Raw genomic sequence first — 13,289 nt, 5'->3', positions numbered from 1 at the left:
CTGAAATGAAAGAGAATTCAGAGCTCCTTAATGGTCATCATTTTCACTCAGCCTAATTAACTAGTGATTTGGTATAATCACATTTCCTGAAAGTAATGAGCACTGTACCTTCCTCTTGCAATCTTCTATCTTCCTCTTCTTTCTGTAATCTCAGTCGTTCTGCTTTGCTAAGTTTCTTTTTACCTCCACTTTCACCAGACTCCTAACATGGGCAATAAATTGAAGAAGACTAAATGTCAATATTAATTTTATACTCTTCTCTAATGTAGCATTTCAAAGTATCCTTTCTGTCTTTTATGTAGTTCTGTGTTCAAAAGATACTACAGGATATTATGCCAGTGAACAAATTTGTTGTAACCCACAAAAATAAATGAATGTTTAAGCCAGCCCTATCCTCAGGGCAATGTGGTTAACAAGACTAATTAAATGAGTGCATTGAGATGCTGGATTTTTTATTTGAACTAAAAAATCTTTCATATGACATCACAAAATTTTTCACTTTTGAAAGCAAGCAGAAAGAATATTGTTTTAAAGAACATGCAGACAGGAAAAGTCACAGGCACAGCTCTTTAACAGAAGAGCACAATTAGGAGATGATCAAAGCAGGGAATGTATATATTTATTCTAATTTTCACTAGTTCCCACAATGACATAGGAATATAAAGAAAGGAAAACACAGTTCCATATATTGGGCCAAATTCTCCTTAATCAACTTGAACCAGCATGGGAAAATTTGGTCCATTATATAAACTATACTAGGGGAAAAAAAAGCCCAATGAATAATCATAATTGGGCAGGGTTAACATATCTGACCTTTCAAAAAAAGAAGATACCCCCTGAGAGTGAGTGTATCTGTATCAGTATCTACCAACTCAGGTTCTGTTAATGTTTTGAAAGTCCAAACATGGCAACCCTATAATTGCAAAGTTAACTACATACAGAGACCCAGCTGATGTATCTCAGCATATATTATAGATCTTGACAACATATATGTTTTATGGGCTTGAGAGCGGACTGAGAACTAAATTGAGAATCCACTATTATTCCCCTGCCCTCCAAAAGAATAGTTCCCCAGAGTCCTGTTTTCCTTGTTTCTGCTGGCAGAGTTCACTAAGTGGAGGAACATACTGTGAGGAACAAGCAAAAGCGCCAGACAGTATGATCTACATAAACAGCTTTAAAATGAAAAAAATATTAAACTACTATTAATATATTAAGTTAAACAGCCAGTGCTCTTGACCATTCTCAAATATATAGTTACTAGATCAGAGGTCTGCAGCCTGTAGCTCTGGAGTCACAGGCTCTTTGAAAGACTTCTTTGTGGCTCCCGATGTTATAATCACAAAGTAAAAAAAAACCCTCCTGATTATTTTTGATATTTTGCTGCACATCTAAAAGCCCAACAATGAACAACTCATATCTAAACAGCAAACAATATGTGATCTCAAACACTGGATGACTCCCCTATTAATATGCACAGTGCATTGTGGGATATGTGTGAGCGCTATTCTTAAAACGGGATATAAATGTATGGTTTGACGTTATTTACTCCATGTTTGTTCAGACAAGGTTCTCACTGACTGCAATCGTAAGTCAGCACTACAGACAATACAACTTGATTCTTCTGGATGTGTCGACACTACAAACTAACTTTAAAGTTAACTTAGTAGTAGTAAGGGGCTACTTCGAAGTAGCCTGCTGAGCGTCTACACGTGCTTTCCCTTACTTTGAAGTTAACATCGAAGTAAGAAAGACTAACCTAGGCGTCACTACTCCATTCCCGGGAATGGAGTCGTGGCTTACTTTGAAGTTTAACTTCAAAGTTAATGTGTATAGGTGCTCTGCACTCCTTACTTTGAAGTAAGGAGTTCTCCAAGGAGCCTCCCCCGCCACGGGCGGGGTGGGATGGAGACAGTCTGGCTAGCCCAGGCAGGGCTCTATGGTCCCTGCCAACTGCCTTAAAGGAAGCAGCTCCCTGGCAGCCCCAGGCAGGAAGCTGAGAGTGAGCCACAAGCAGGGGCAGCACGAGCTCTGCCTTGGACTGCCCCTGCCTGAAGCACCTGCCAGCCTCTGCAGCCCCTACCCAACATGGCAGCACAGCAGGATCCCCCTCCCCACCCCCAGGGGCTCCAGAGGAGGGGTCCGAGGGCTCTCAGGGCCCAAGCAAAAGCCGCGCCAGCAGGAGACCCTCCTGGACAGAGGCGGAGCTGAAGGACCTCCTCACTCTGTGGGGGGAGGAGAAGGCCCTTCGGCAAACCGGCGCCCCCCAGCGCAATGCCGATGCCTTCGACAGGCTGGCCAGCGCTCTCACTGCCTGAGGCCACCCCAACCACACCAGCAGCAGCATCCGAATCAAAGTAAAGGAGCTGCACCAAATGCACCAAGGCCTGTGAGGCTGCCAGCCGGTCGGGGGCATGGCCTGTGCACTGCCCCCACTATCAGGGCCTGCACAGGCTCCTGGGGCTGAGGGAGGTGGCCAGTCCAGAGCACCTGGTGGACACAGACACCACCAGTGTCCCGTCCTGCCCCCTTGGGCAGCGGCACGGAGACCGGCCCTCCAAGACCAAGGGTGATGACGGGGGCTCCAGCGACGGGACCCTCGTCATCGTCCCCTCCGGAACACCGAGTCAAGCATCATCGAGCTGCGCCCCGCCCCAGCCTCAGCCCCAGGAGGTGACAGCCGGTGTGTTTGGGGCAAGCGGGACATTGCAGGGGATGGGGACGGGGCCCCTCCAGAATAACTCCACAGCCCACACACCTGAGGATGGTGGGGGAGCACGGGCTGATCCTTGCCCAGCAGGAACCCCTGGGCATCCGAGATCCCACAGGCCATCGGGCGACAGGGAAGTGGGGCAGGGGGCAAGGGATCCTGTCCCCCCCCGGCCCCCGCCAGGTCAGGAGCCAGCACTCAGGGTCCATCCCGCTGTCCCCTCCTGTCTCCACAGGTCCCTCGCCAGTCAGCCAACCCAGCAGACCTGAGTGGGCTGTGGTTGCAGAAGGCCGAGAGGCTGCACCATCACCCCAGCCTGCATCTCCCCACGGCGGTGGGTGGGCCCCTCGGAGACGGCGGTGGAGGGATGAGGAGGCGACCGCCAACCGGGCGGTTGTACGAGAGCTGACCAGGGTGCTGCTGGAATGGCTGGCAATGGAGCAGGATGTGTGGGCGAGGCTGGCTGGCAGCATGGATGCCGTGCTCCGGGCCTTGGCCGCCCACCTCACAAGCCCCTCCCGCAGCCGCCCCCCGACGTGTGGTGGACCTGCCGCCAACTGAGCACCTTGAGCTGGCTGGTGGCTGCTGACGGAGGCGGGCGCATGTGGCCCAGCGCCCGTGGCCCCTCCTGCATGCCCTGTGGAGGCAGAGCCCGCGGCACCCCCAACTCAGCCCTACCTCCCTGTGGTCCCGGCTCCGTAGCAGCCCCGCAGGGGACCCCGGTTCTGGGGCATTAGAGGTGGCCATGGCCGATGTGGCTCCCGGCCCCCCACACCTCCAGCCAACTGACCCTACCCCCATCCCAGCCCCCTCTCCAGTTCAGTCCCCCACTCAAGCCCCCGTCTCCCCACTGACAACCAGTCTCCCCATGCACACCAAAGGTTTCCACATTCCATTCTGTATTGTACGATACTTTATTTCCCCCATTAAAGTTTCCTGTTCCCACCCTAGCCCATGTCCCTGGTGCTTCCTGGCGGGGGGTGAGTGGGGAGTGTGAGGGGTGCAGGTGGGGTGGTGTGTGGTGCTGTGTGTGGCTGGGGGGGATCAGGGCAGGCCCTGCGTGAAGGCCCAGCACAGGGCATCCCGGACCCTGACCCCATTCTGCTGTGCCTCATGGCACAGGGCAGCGGGCAGCTGCTCATAAGCGGCCCCCCCAAGTACGCAGCCCAGGCCTGCATTAAGGGCTACCAGCAGCCCTCCACAAGGTTGTGGAGGGGGCAGCAGGCGGCAATGACTGAGGGGACATTCGGGAGGCTGACATCCAGCCTAGTGAGGAGGCAGCAAAACCTCCCCTTCAGCCTCCCGAACACTCGCTCGACTGTGCCCCTGGCATGGTTGAGGCGACTGTTAAAGGTGTTGTGGGCTGGCGTGGTGTGCCCGGTATAGGGCCGCATGAGCCACGGGTGCAGCAGGTACGCGGCGTCAGCCATGATGCAGGGGGGGCATTGTGATGTCCCTAAGCGGGAGCTCCAGCAGGGGGACATACATGCCCTCCTGCATCCAGTGTCCCAGCCACGAATTCCGGAACACCCAGGTGTCATGGTCCCTGCCCAGCCACCCCACACACGTCCAGAAAATGGCCCTAGAGTCCAACAGGGCCTGGAGTACCACTGAGTGGTACCCCTTCCTGTTTATGTAGGCGCCCCTGCCGTGGTCCGGAGCCCAGATCACAACATACATCCCGTCTAGGGCTCCAAAACAGTTGGGGAAGCCCAGGCCCATGAACCCAGCGGCGCGGCATCCAGATCCCCCAGGGTCACGACATGTCGCAGGAGCACTGTGTTGATGGCTTGGACGACCTGCAGAGGGAAGGAAGGGATGTCCATGACCACTGGACTGGGAGGCCCCCCGCCCCCGACCAGAATCCCCCTGCCCCCGGCCCCCCCACCACACACACCAGAATCCCCTTGCCCCCTGCCCCCCACTGGGAGCCCCCTACCCCTTCCCGGTCGCCCCCTCCCCAGGATGGGTCCATGGTGGGGGCTGGCCATACCTCGTTCAGCACTGCTCTGATGGTGGCCTTGCCTATGCCAAAGGGGTGGCTGACAGATCTGTGGCCATCGGGGGTGGCCAGCCGCCATAGTGCGATGGCCACCCTCTTCCGCACCAGGAGCACTGGCTGCATACGGGTGTCACAGTGCTGGAGGACTGGGGCAAGCCAGTGGCAGAGGTCCTCGAATGTCTGCCAGGTCATCCCGAAATTCCTCAGCCACTGCTCATTGTCCCAGCTCTCCAGCACCAGCCGGTCCCATCATTCGGTGCTGGTGGCGTAGGCCCACCGGCTTGCGGGGGAACGGGGGAGGGGCAGCATGAGGCTGGCAAGGGCCTCAAGGCTGGGTCCCAGGCGAGCGAGCCTCCCATGCTGCTGGTGCTGCATGGTGAACAGCATGGCCAGCAAGCTGACCAGAATCGTGAAGGTATCATCCTGGGCGAGGGAGGGAGCTGGCATGGTCTCCGACTGTTCCCCTGTGTACGTGCTGCTTCTGTCTTCAGCCTATCGGCCTTGAGCATGTGCAGGCTGTGGGTGTTGGGAGGGGCCCTTTAAGGGGTCGGCTGGCTGTGACCCCATGCCTTCATTGCCTGTCCCCTTACTTCGAAGTAGGGACTAATCGTGTGTAGACGTTTAACTTCGAAGTAGGGGAAAGCCTACTTTGACATAGGGGAGGGTGCATTTTGTGCGTGGACGCTCTATTTCGAAGTTAGTTTGTAGTGTAGACACAGCCTCTGTAATATTTTCATACTTGTATTCAAAAATGTTTTATGCGCTCAAAATAATTACAAAGTTAAGGGGTGAATAATAGTAGAAAAGAGATTTTCAGTGATTAGAATTTATTATTTATACTGTATAAACATACAGAAGGACATGCAATGTGTGAATGTAGCTGAAGCTGATGAGTTATTAGTATAAAGACAGGCTGTTTCAGATGACAAACATTGAAAAGGAGGAGGCTTTTGCAATTGTTGTGGCCAGAACATGACAGGATAGAGACAGCTAGTATTACAGCAAGAGGGTAAATGATTGAGAGGGAGGTGGCAGGTTTACAAAAATTTTGGTGGTACCCAAAATACTCAGAGCCCATATTCCTCCCCAGCTTCCCTGCCCCGCAACTGCCTAAGGTTCTGGGAGAGAGTTTGGGTGCATGTTCTGGATTGGAGTAGTGGACTGGCAGGCAGGAGTAGAAGCAGGCTCTGGGAAGTAGGTTAGGGATGGGGTGCAGGAAGGGTACAGGGTGCAGGTGGGGGTCTGCAATGCAAGCTGTGGGAGGAAATGTGGGTACATGTGGTCTAGGACAATATTCTCTCTGAGATGTGCACTTCTGCGGCCACTCAAAAGAAATTTAAACGCTACAAGGCTGATGAGCAGAGTGCCCACAGCCAGGTTTTTTGTTTCTACTGGTGGTGCACATTCACACATGCCTCAGTGGACATACAATATTTATTCTGCACATGGACAGAAAAGGTTAGAGGGAACATTGGCCTGGGGTGCAGGCTCTGGGAGGGAACATGGGCGCTGGCTCTGCCTTAGGCAGGTGTTGGGAGTCCTGGATGCAGGCTCTGGGAGAGCATTCGGGAAGTGGACAGAGTACAGGCTGTGGAGGAAGTGGAGCGCCATGCTTACTCGGAGGTACTCCCTTCTGGCAATGACTCCTGGAGAGGCGGGAGTCTCCAGGTACTGCTGCCCCTGCATGCCCTCTGGCCCCCACTTCTCTCCCGGCTCTCCCTGTGCATTGTTCAGCACCTCCTGCCACCCTGAAGAATTTAAAACACCCTGCTGGGGGGGGGGGCACACTAGCAGCACAGCAAGATTAGAGAGTCTTCTGGCCACTTCTTCACCCCAGATGCTGGCATGTGTGTTCCTAAGGACCCCCACTCCCCATGTGGACTGATCCCTTACCCATCTCCCCTTCCCTGCTGCACCACCAACCTGGATCCCTGTGTCCTACCCCAGCCCCACTCCCCCACAATGGGGTCTGCCCCCGACTTCCAAGCTGCCTCTCACCATAGTCTCACACTTGGGGCATGGGGCTGCCCCTTGCCCAGAATGGAGCATGGGTAGTGGCTGGAGATTGAGGGGTCTCTGAAAGACACTCACCCAAGAAGCCCCCTCAGGCAGCATCTGGTCAGGTGTAAGATCCCTCCTCTTTTGTGCCACAGGACCCCCCTCACCCCTGCCCCGCACCCCCCTACAGGCACAACATCCAGGGATCATCCACTGTTATTTCCAAGGTAATTAGTGGCTTGTCAGCTAGCAGAAATACCAGGGAAACTATACTGCTCTGTACAGCCAGCCAAAACGTCCACATTTATTGACCTTTGTATCGTAAAAAAATGAACAACAAAACAAATACATAAATTGAAAATCAAGTCAACAAGCTTGTTAAGAAACTTGAACAAAAGATAAGGACAAACGTACTGCTGCAATAAGAGAGAGTAACTCTCCTGATGACAATGAAGTTATGATTAGGGCTCCATATGTGTGACAGAGGTCTCAGAAGTCATGGATTCCATTACCTTCTGGGATCTCTCTTACTTCTGATGTGGCCACTGTGGCTGACTGTAGGGCTACTAAGCAACTAGCTCCGGGATAAGCTGCTAAGGTGGTCCCAGGGACAGCAACTGTTTTGGCAGTCCCCAGGTGGCCAGCCACGAACCTCTGGCCCTTGGAAGCTGGTGACACTGGCCCCGGGTATACCCCGCCAGCAGCTGTCCTCCTCCCCAGCTGTCCCCTCTGTCAGTGTCCCTCCTCGAAGATTTAATCAAAGGTATTTTTGGAATAAATCATAGATAGGTCATGGGCCATGAATTTTTGTTTATTGCTCATGACCTGTGCGTAGCCTTTATTAAAAATACCTTTGACTAAATCGTAGCTTTAGTTATGACATACTAAGGGAAAAGTGAATCCCATCACTTATTATTAAAATATTCACATGAGAAGTTCTGCCACAAAAACTGTAGATACAGACACAGAAGGTATGCTCATGAGTTTGAATGCAGGATGAGGGTCTTAGGATATTAAAGGACCTCAGGATATGAAAGAATAAATATCTATCTTACTTTTACTGTATATCATTTGCTGACTTTTCTCTCTCTCAGTTTGGAAGATAAAAATAGACTAGTGAGTTTCAGGTTTGTTTACAATCATATTCTAATCATTGTTTCCCATATTCTCCTGTCTTAGTCCAGAATTGCAATGTGTGACCTACAAAATGTTATAGGAAAACAGGTTTGTTTTATGTACATTTTAAAAACCGTACAGGAATTTTAAAACTTTTTTTGTGTCTTAAGCTTTGTAAAAGCTTGTTTTTACTAAGTCTTTTACACCAAATTTGACCCAACAGTATGTCCTAGCGCCTCCCCCTGGCCAAAACCTCAATACTATTTTGTAGATTAACTTCAGGAGGGACTGTGATTCATCTAGTCTGACTTTCTGCATAAGAGTTCTGTTCTGAGTCTGGTACTATTCAATATTTTCATTAATGAGCTGGATAACAGAGAATGTGTGTATGAAATCTGCACGTGACACCAAGGCAGGATTAAAAGACAAAATGACCTCGATAAAATTAGAGAACTGAAATCAACATGATGAAATTCAATAAAACAAGTGCAAACCACTTCCCTGATGAAGGAAATATCAAATGCATATCCACAAAATAGAGAGTAGTTGGCTAGTACTGCCGAAAAGGATTTGGGAATTATAATTGATCACAAACTGAATATAAGGGTTCTCACCAGCAAACACAGGCTATACCACAATAATACTAATCCTGAAACTTTCCCTTGCAACAAGCCTCACTGCCAACTTTGTCCACATATCTATTCTGGAGACACCATCAGTGGACCTAACCACATTAATTACAGAATCACAGGCACATTCTCCTGTTCCTCAACTAACACCATATATGCCATCATGTGCCAATAATGCCTGCACACCATGTATATAAGACAGACTGCAAACACTCTTTGACAAAGAATGAATGGACATAGAACAGACATCAAAAATCCCCAAATACACAAACCTATCAGTCAGCACTTTAACAGAATGGGACACTCCATTAAAGACCTGAGAGTTTGTGTTCTACTGGAAAGGGACTTTAACAACCATCTACAGAAGAAATACTCAGAATTAACATTCATATACAAATTCGACACATTAACACATGGTTTGAACAGGGACAGCAATTACCTGACCCATTATAAGGACTCTTTTACATACTTTGATGTTTTCTCTAATTCTTAACTTCCCCCTCACCAAACATCCCCCACTCCCGCTCTTCTGATTTGTCAGGCTTGATCATTTTTGGACCTCTGTGCTTTATATATTGAGTCTGTTCTGGTAAGGTTATGATCTGAAGAAGTGGGTCTGTCCCACAAAAGCTCATCACCTAATAAATTATTTTGTTAGTCTTTAAAGTGCTATATGACTGGTTTTTTTGTTTTGATAGAATACAGACTAACATGGGTACCTCTGTCACTATTCAAACTGAATATGAGTCAACAATGTGATACAATTGCAAAAATAAATAATGTTTCGGTTGCATTTGCAAAGGTGTTGTATTTCGGATAAGGGAGATAACTGTTTCTCTCCACTTAACTCTGGTGAGACCTTAGCTGGACTACTGCGCCCAGTCTGAGGCACTAACATGAGAAAAACTGGAGAGTCCAGAAGAGCTACGTAAATGATAAAATGTTTAAAAATCCTGACACAAGTTTAAAGAAAAAACTGCACATTTAGTTCTGAGAAATCATGACTGATGGGGGACCTGATGTCTTCAAATAGGTCAAAGGATGATGAAGAGACAGTGCTTAATTGTTCTGCATGTCCACTGTATTTAGGACAAGAAATAATAGCCTTAAACTACAGCAATGGAGTTTTAAGTTGCATATTAAGAAAACCTTTCTAATTATAAGGGTAGAAAAGCAGCTCTCAAATAGGCTTCCATGGGAGGCTGTGGAAACACCATTACTGGATGTTCATAAGATTTATTAGGCCCTGCCTCAGTGCAAGGGCCTACACCAATGGTTCCCTACCTTTTCAGTAACACAACATCCTTCAGTGAGACAATTTCACAGTACACCCACTTTTTTCAGATGAATCGATTGCTCAAAAACGTCACATTTACATATATTTACTATGGCTACATTCTTACTAGAGAGGTTTGCAGCACAGCAGCTCATACAAGAAGTTAAACAGGGATTAAATGGGATGCTGAGTACCAAGTAACTGCTGAAATTTTCAGTGGTTAATTGATTACTCAAAGGGGGTAAGGGTGAGGCAATTCCAGAGAGCAGGCTCCCCTCCCTGCCAGCCCACAGGAGCTGGGACAAGGCATTTAAACCATGTACTAGCTCCAACAGGCTCCCACCCTCCCTACTTCCTTGCCACAACAGGGAGCGGGACATGGGCTCCTTGCCGGCCTCTTCAGGCTGGACAGCAGCATTTCAGCTGCCTCCCAGCATAAATGGGCTACTGCGAGGTCAGCATTTCCCCTTACAGCAACTCCTCAAAGAATCATTGTGAGGGGAATTTGATGAACCCTGTGCCAGCTAGGACTCCAGCAGCTGGAGCGGGGATGGTCAGTTCCCTCCCCGCAGAACCAGGATGAGGGGAAATTGATAAAATTTCACAGCACACTTGAACAGTTTGCACAGCACACGAGTGTGTTGTAGCACACTGGTTGAAAACCACTGGCGAAGACTGGATGGGTTCTTAAGGTCTCAAGGCTTCTATCAGGACAAGCCATAGAGTTTCACTCTATAATTTCCTGAGTGCAGAAACTGGTCTTCCCAGGTATGTAAATGAACACTACCAAGTCCAACAAACTGTGTGAGCTAAATCAGGATCTTTGCTGCTAGTTACATCTATCTGATATATATCTCAAACACACACACACATATCTACCGACCTACCTTTTTTTTCTTTTTTGGACCCTAAAAATTCAGAGAAAAAGAAGAGAGGGAGAGTCAGAGATTATAGTACCTAAAAAGACTATAGGGAATAATTAAGAAATGTAACTGCTACGTTAATTAAATGCAGGCAGGTAAATAGATTTCATTCAAAGCTTAGCCATTGGTAAAGTATAAATAAATAAATAAATTGGTGGGAGGATAACCAATTCCTTTAACACTGGAAAAAGGAAGACTCACCAGTATGACATAGTTTCACTGCTTTTATTGATATTAACAGACCACTGACACTTCTCACAACAATATTTTGTAGTTAAGATTGTGGCAGCACATCCATTTTAATTTGTTCATTAAAAGATGATGCATATCAGAGACTTAATTCAGTCTGATATAGATTTTAGTAAAAATGTTCTTTGTAGTCCTTCCTGGTTTCACTAGTTTGTAGTACAAATAATCTTACAATGAATATCACTTTACAGACATGGATATTATTGATCCCTTTTTACACATGGAGAAACTGAACCACAAAGACACTAAGGGACTTTCTCAAAAGCAACACAAGGAATTACGTAGGCCAGTATTCATTCACATTGTGCTCCCTGCCACTGTTCAGCCCAAGCAAGCTAATGATCCCATCAGCAGACCAAATTCAGTGATAAATTCTGGTACCATGCTACCCAAAGCACACTGCACAAATGCTAAGTCATAGCAAAAAATAAAAACTAAAGTATCCCAAAACTCATTGACTTACAGGGCACTGCATCATGAATCAAACAGTTATCTTTTCAGTGCAATGCATAGGAGATAGCTAGTTAATATTAAAATATGGACACCTAATGCCTAAATTTTTGTGTTTTATGCTAAAGATTTACACTTAGACTATTGAAATGGAAGTGAGAGGCAGTCAGTGGAGAAGCAAGAGAACAAGGAGGTAAAGATGAGTGGAAATGGATACCTGGGGAGTGAATAAAGGTTTCTTCTGAGGGCATAGAAGAAATGGTCCACTGTAGTAGATAATCTGGGGGCAGGGATAGCTCAGTGTTTGAACATTAGCCTGCTAAACCCACGGTGGTAAGCTCAGTCCTTGAGGAGGCCACTTAGGGGTCTGGGCCAAATAGATTAACAAAGATATCCATGAGGGATGATGCTTTGTCCTGCCAAGAGGACAGGGGACTGTACTCAATGACCTTCTGAGGTCCCTTCCAGTTCTAGGAGCTGTGTATTATATCACATTAATTTTGGTAAAGTGTGAAACTGAAGTATAAGGGAATGCAAGCTGAATTTCACTCTAAAATATCCCAGGGATTTCCTATAACATAAAAAACTGGATTCATCAGGCAGAGTAGGAAGGCTCAGCTTGACAACAATATTTAAGCTCTTAATGTCCATTGATTTGGGAAGCAGAAATACTTCTGAGGATCTGGCCCAAAGCGCCCATCTACTTCACATCACCTTTTGAAGTCAAGCCCAGATCGGCAGTATCAGAATATGATTTCCAGTTTAGCAGTGCGTGTGAAATTCAGGAAATGGACAGAACTGCCAGGGCCCTGGGCAAGGTGGAGTGGAGCTCTGTGCACCAAGAAGGGTTGAGGCCTTGGGGAACAGACAGCACTGTACCCCTTGCCTCCCTGTCAGACAGCCCTCAGCACCACCTGAAGCAATGGTGATTTAAAGGGCTCATAACAGCAGTTGTGGGCCCTGGGGCAGATGCAACCGTTGCCCTCCTCCACACACCAGGGGGTCAATGGGGAAGGGGAATGAGGGTCCTGCCTTGCCTTGGCATCAAATTCAAAGGAAGCCTCAAATTTGGACACCTGTTAATTTTTGGCATTTGATAAGTTTCACAACTTGTTTTCATGCTCTTCCGTATCAGACCGAAATGTGCGTCTGTCTCTCAGCTTAAAGCAGCAAATTTTTGGTGACTTATTTTGTTTTCGTGTACCACTGTTTTTTATTTTTACTACAGCTAAGGGCCTTGGCCTCTCTGGACCTCTTAGACTCTGCCCCCGGCAGATCTAGCAAAAAGCACTTGGCGTTCAATCCAGTTGCTAGAGGCTAAACGTCAACCTTACAAAACACACTAGATGGGCACTCTGGCGAGCAGCCCTCTTGCAGGAGACGTTTGGGTGTCCCCCTGCCCTACCTGTTCCCCGATCAGAGGCGCTCACCTCCCTTCTGAGTGATTCTGTTTAACCCTTCAGCTGCCCCTGCAGCCCTTACCGGCCGCGTCAGGGAAAGAGCGGGCAGGTGCCGGCGGGGGTGGGGGTGGGGGTGGGGGGAGAGCGCTGCACCCTGGCCCCAAGCGGCGCCCAGCACAGACAGGGGCACAGCTCGGTCCAGGGGCACTCCCTCCCCCGTGCTCCAGCGGCCCTGAACAAAGCGCCCCCCCCCACCCCGATGGGAGGCCGACCTTCCCCCCCAGCCGGGGCCCGGGACTGAGCGCTGGGGGGCGGGGGTGACCTAGCTGCTAACCCCACTGCCGGGCCCCGCAGTCAACCGGCCTCGCTCTCACCATCTCGCCGCGTCCCGCCAGCCCGGCGCTACCCGCTGTTTACCGCCCCGCCCCTCCGTTACCTAGGCCACTAGTCCCGCCCACTCGGAGCGCTGGCGCAGCCGCCGTAGCCTCGCACTCGCTGGCAGCTCAAGGCCGCCCCGGCGCTGCGGTTGGCGGGCT

The 13,289-nt window shown here is 49.2% G+C and overlaps 1 protein-coding gene across 3 annotated transcripts in view; it reads right to left on the bottom strand.

Annotated features, from left to right (window-relative positions):
- Window positions 1-13,278, bottom strand: part of DNAI7 (dynein axonemal intermediate chain 7) — a 51,866-nt gene extending 38,588 nt beyond the window's left edge. For all 3 annotated transcript variants that reach the window (XM_075004521.1, XM_075004530.1, XM_075004538.1), the window contains exons 1-2: window positions 13,190-13,278; window positions 109-202 (exon numbers count right to left, since the gene is read on the bottom strand). The gene's annotated coding sequence lies outside the window, so the exon portion shown is untranslated. The remainder of the gene's footprint in view (window positions 1-108; window positions 203-13,189) is intronic.
- Window positions 13,279-13,289: the final 11 nt, after the last annotated feature.

Source organism: Carettochelys insculpta, chromosome 1, assembly GCF_033958435.1.
Source record: "Carettochelys insculpta isolate YL-2023 chromosome 1, ASM3395843v1, whole genome shotgun sequence".
In the NCBI taxonomy this organism is placed as follows: domain Eukaryota; kingdom Metazoa; phylum Chordata; order Testudines; family Carettochelyidae; genus Carettochelys; species Carettochelys insculpta.
Note: the sequence above shows the minus strand (reverse complement) of the source record. Positions and strands in the feature narration are given on the sequence as shown.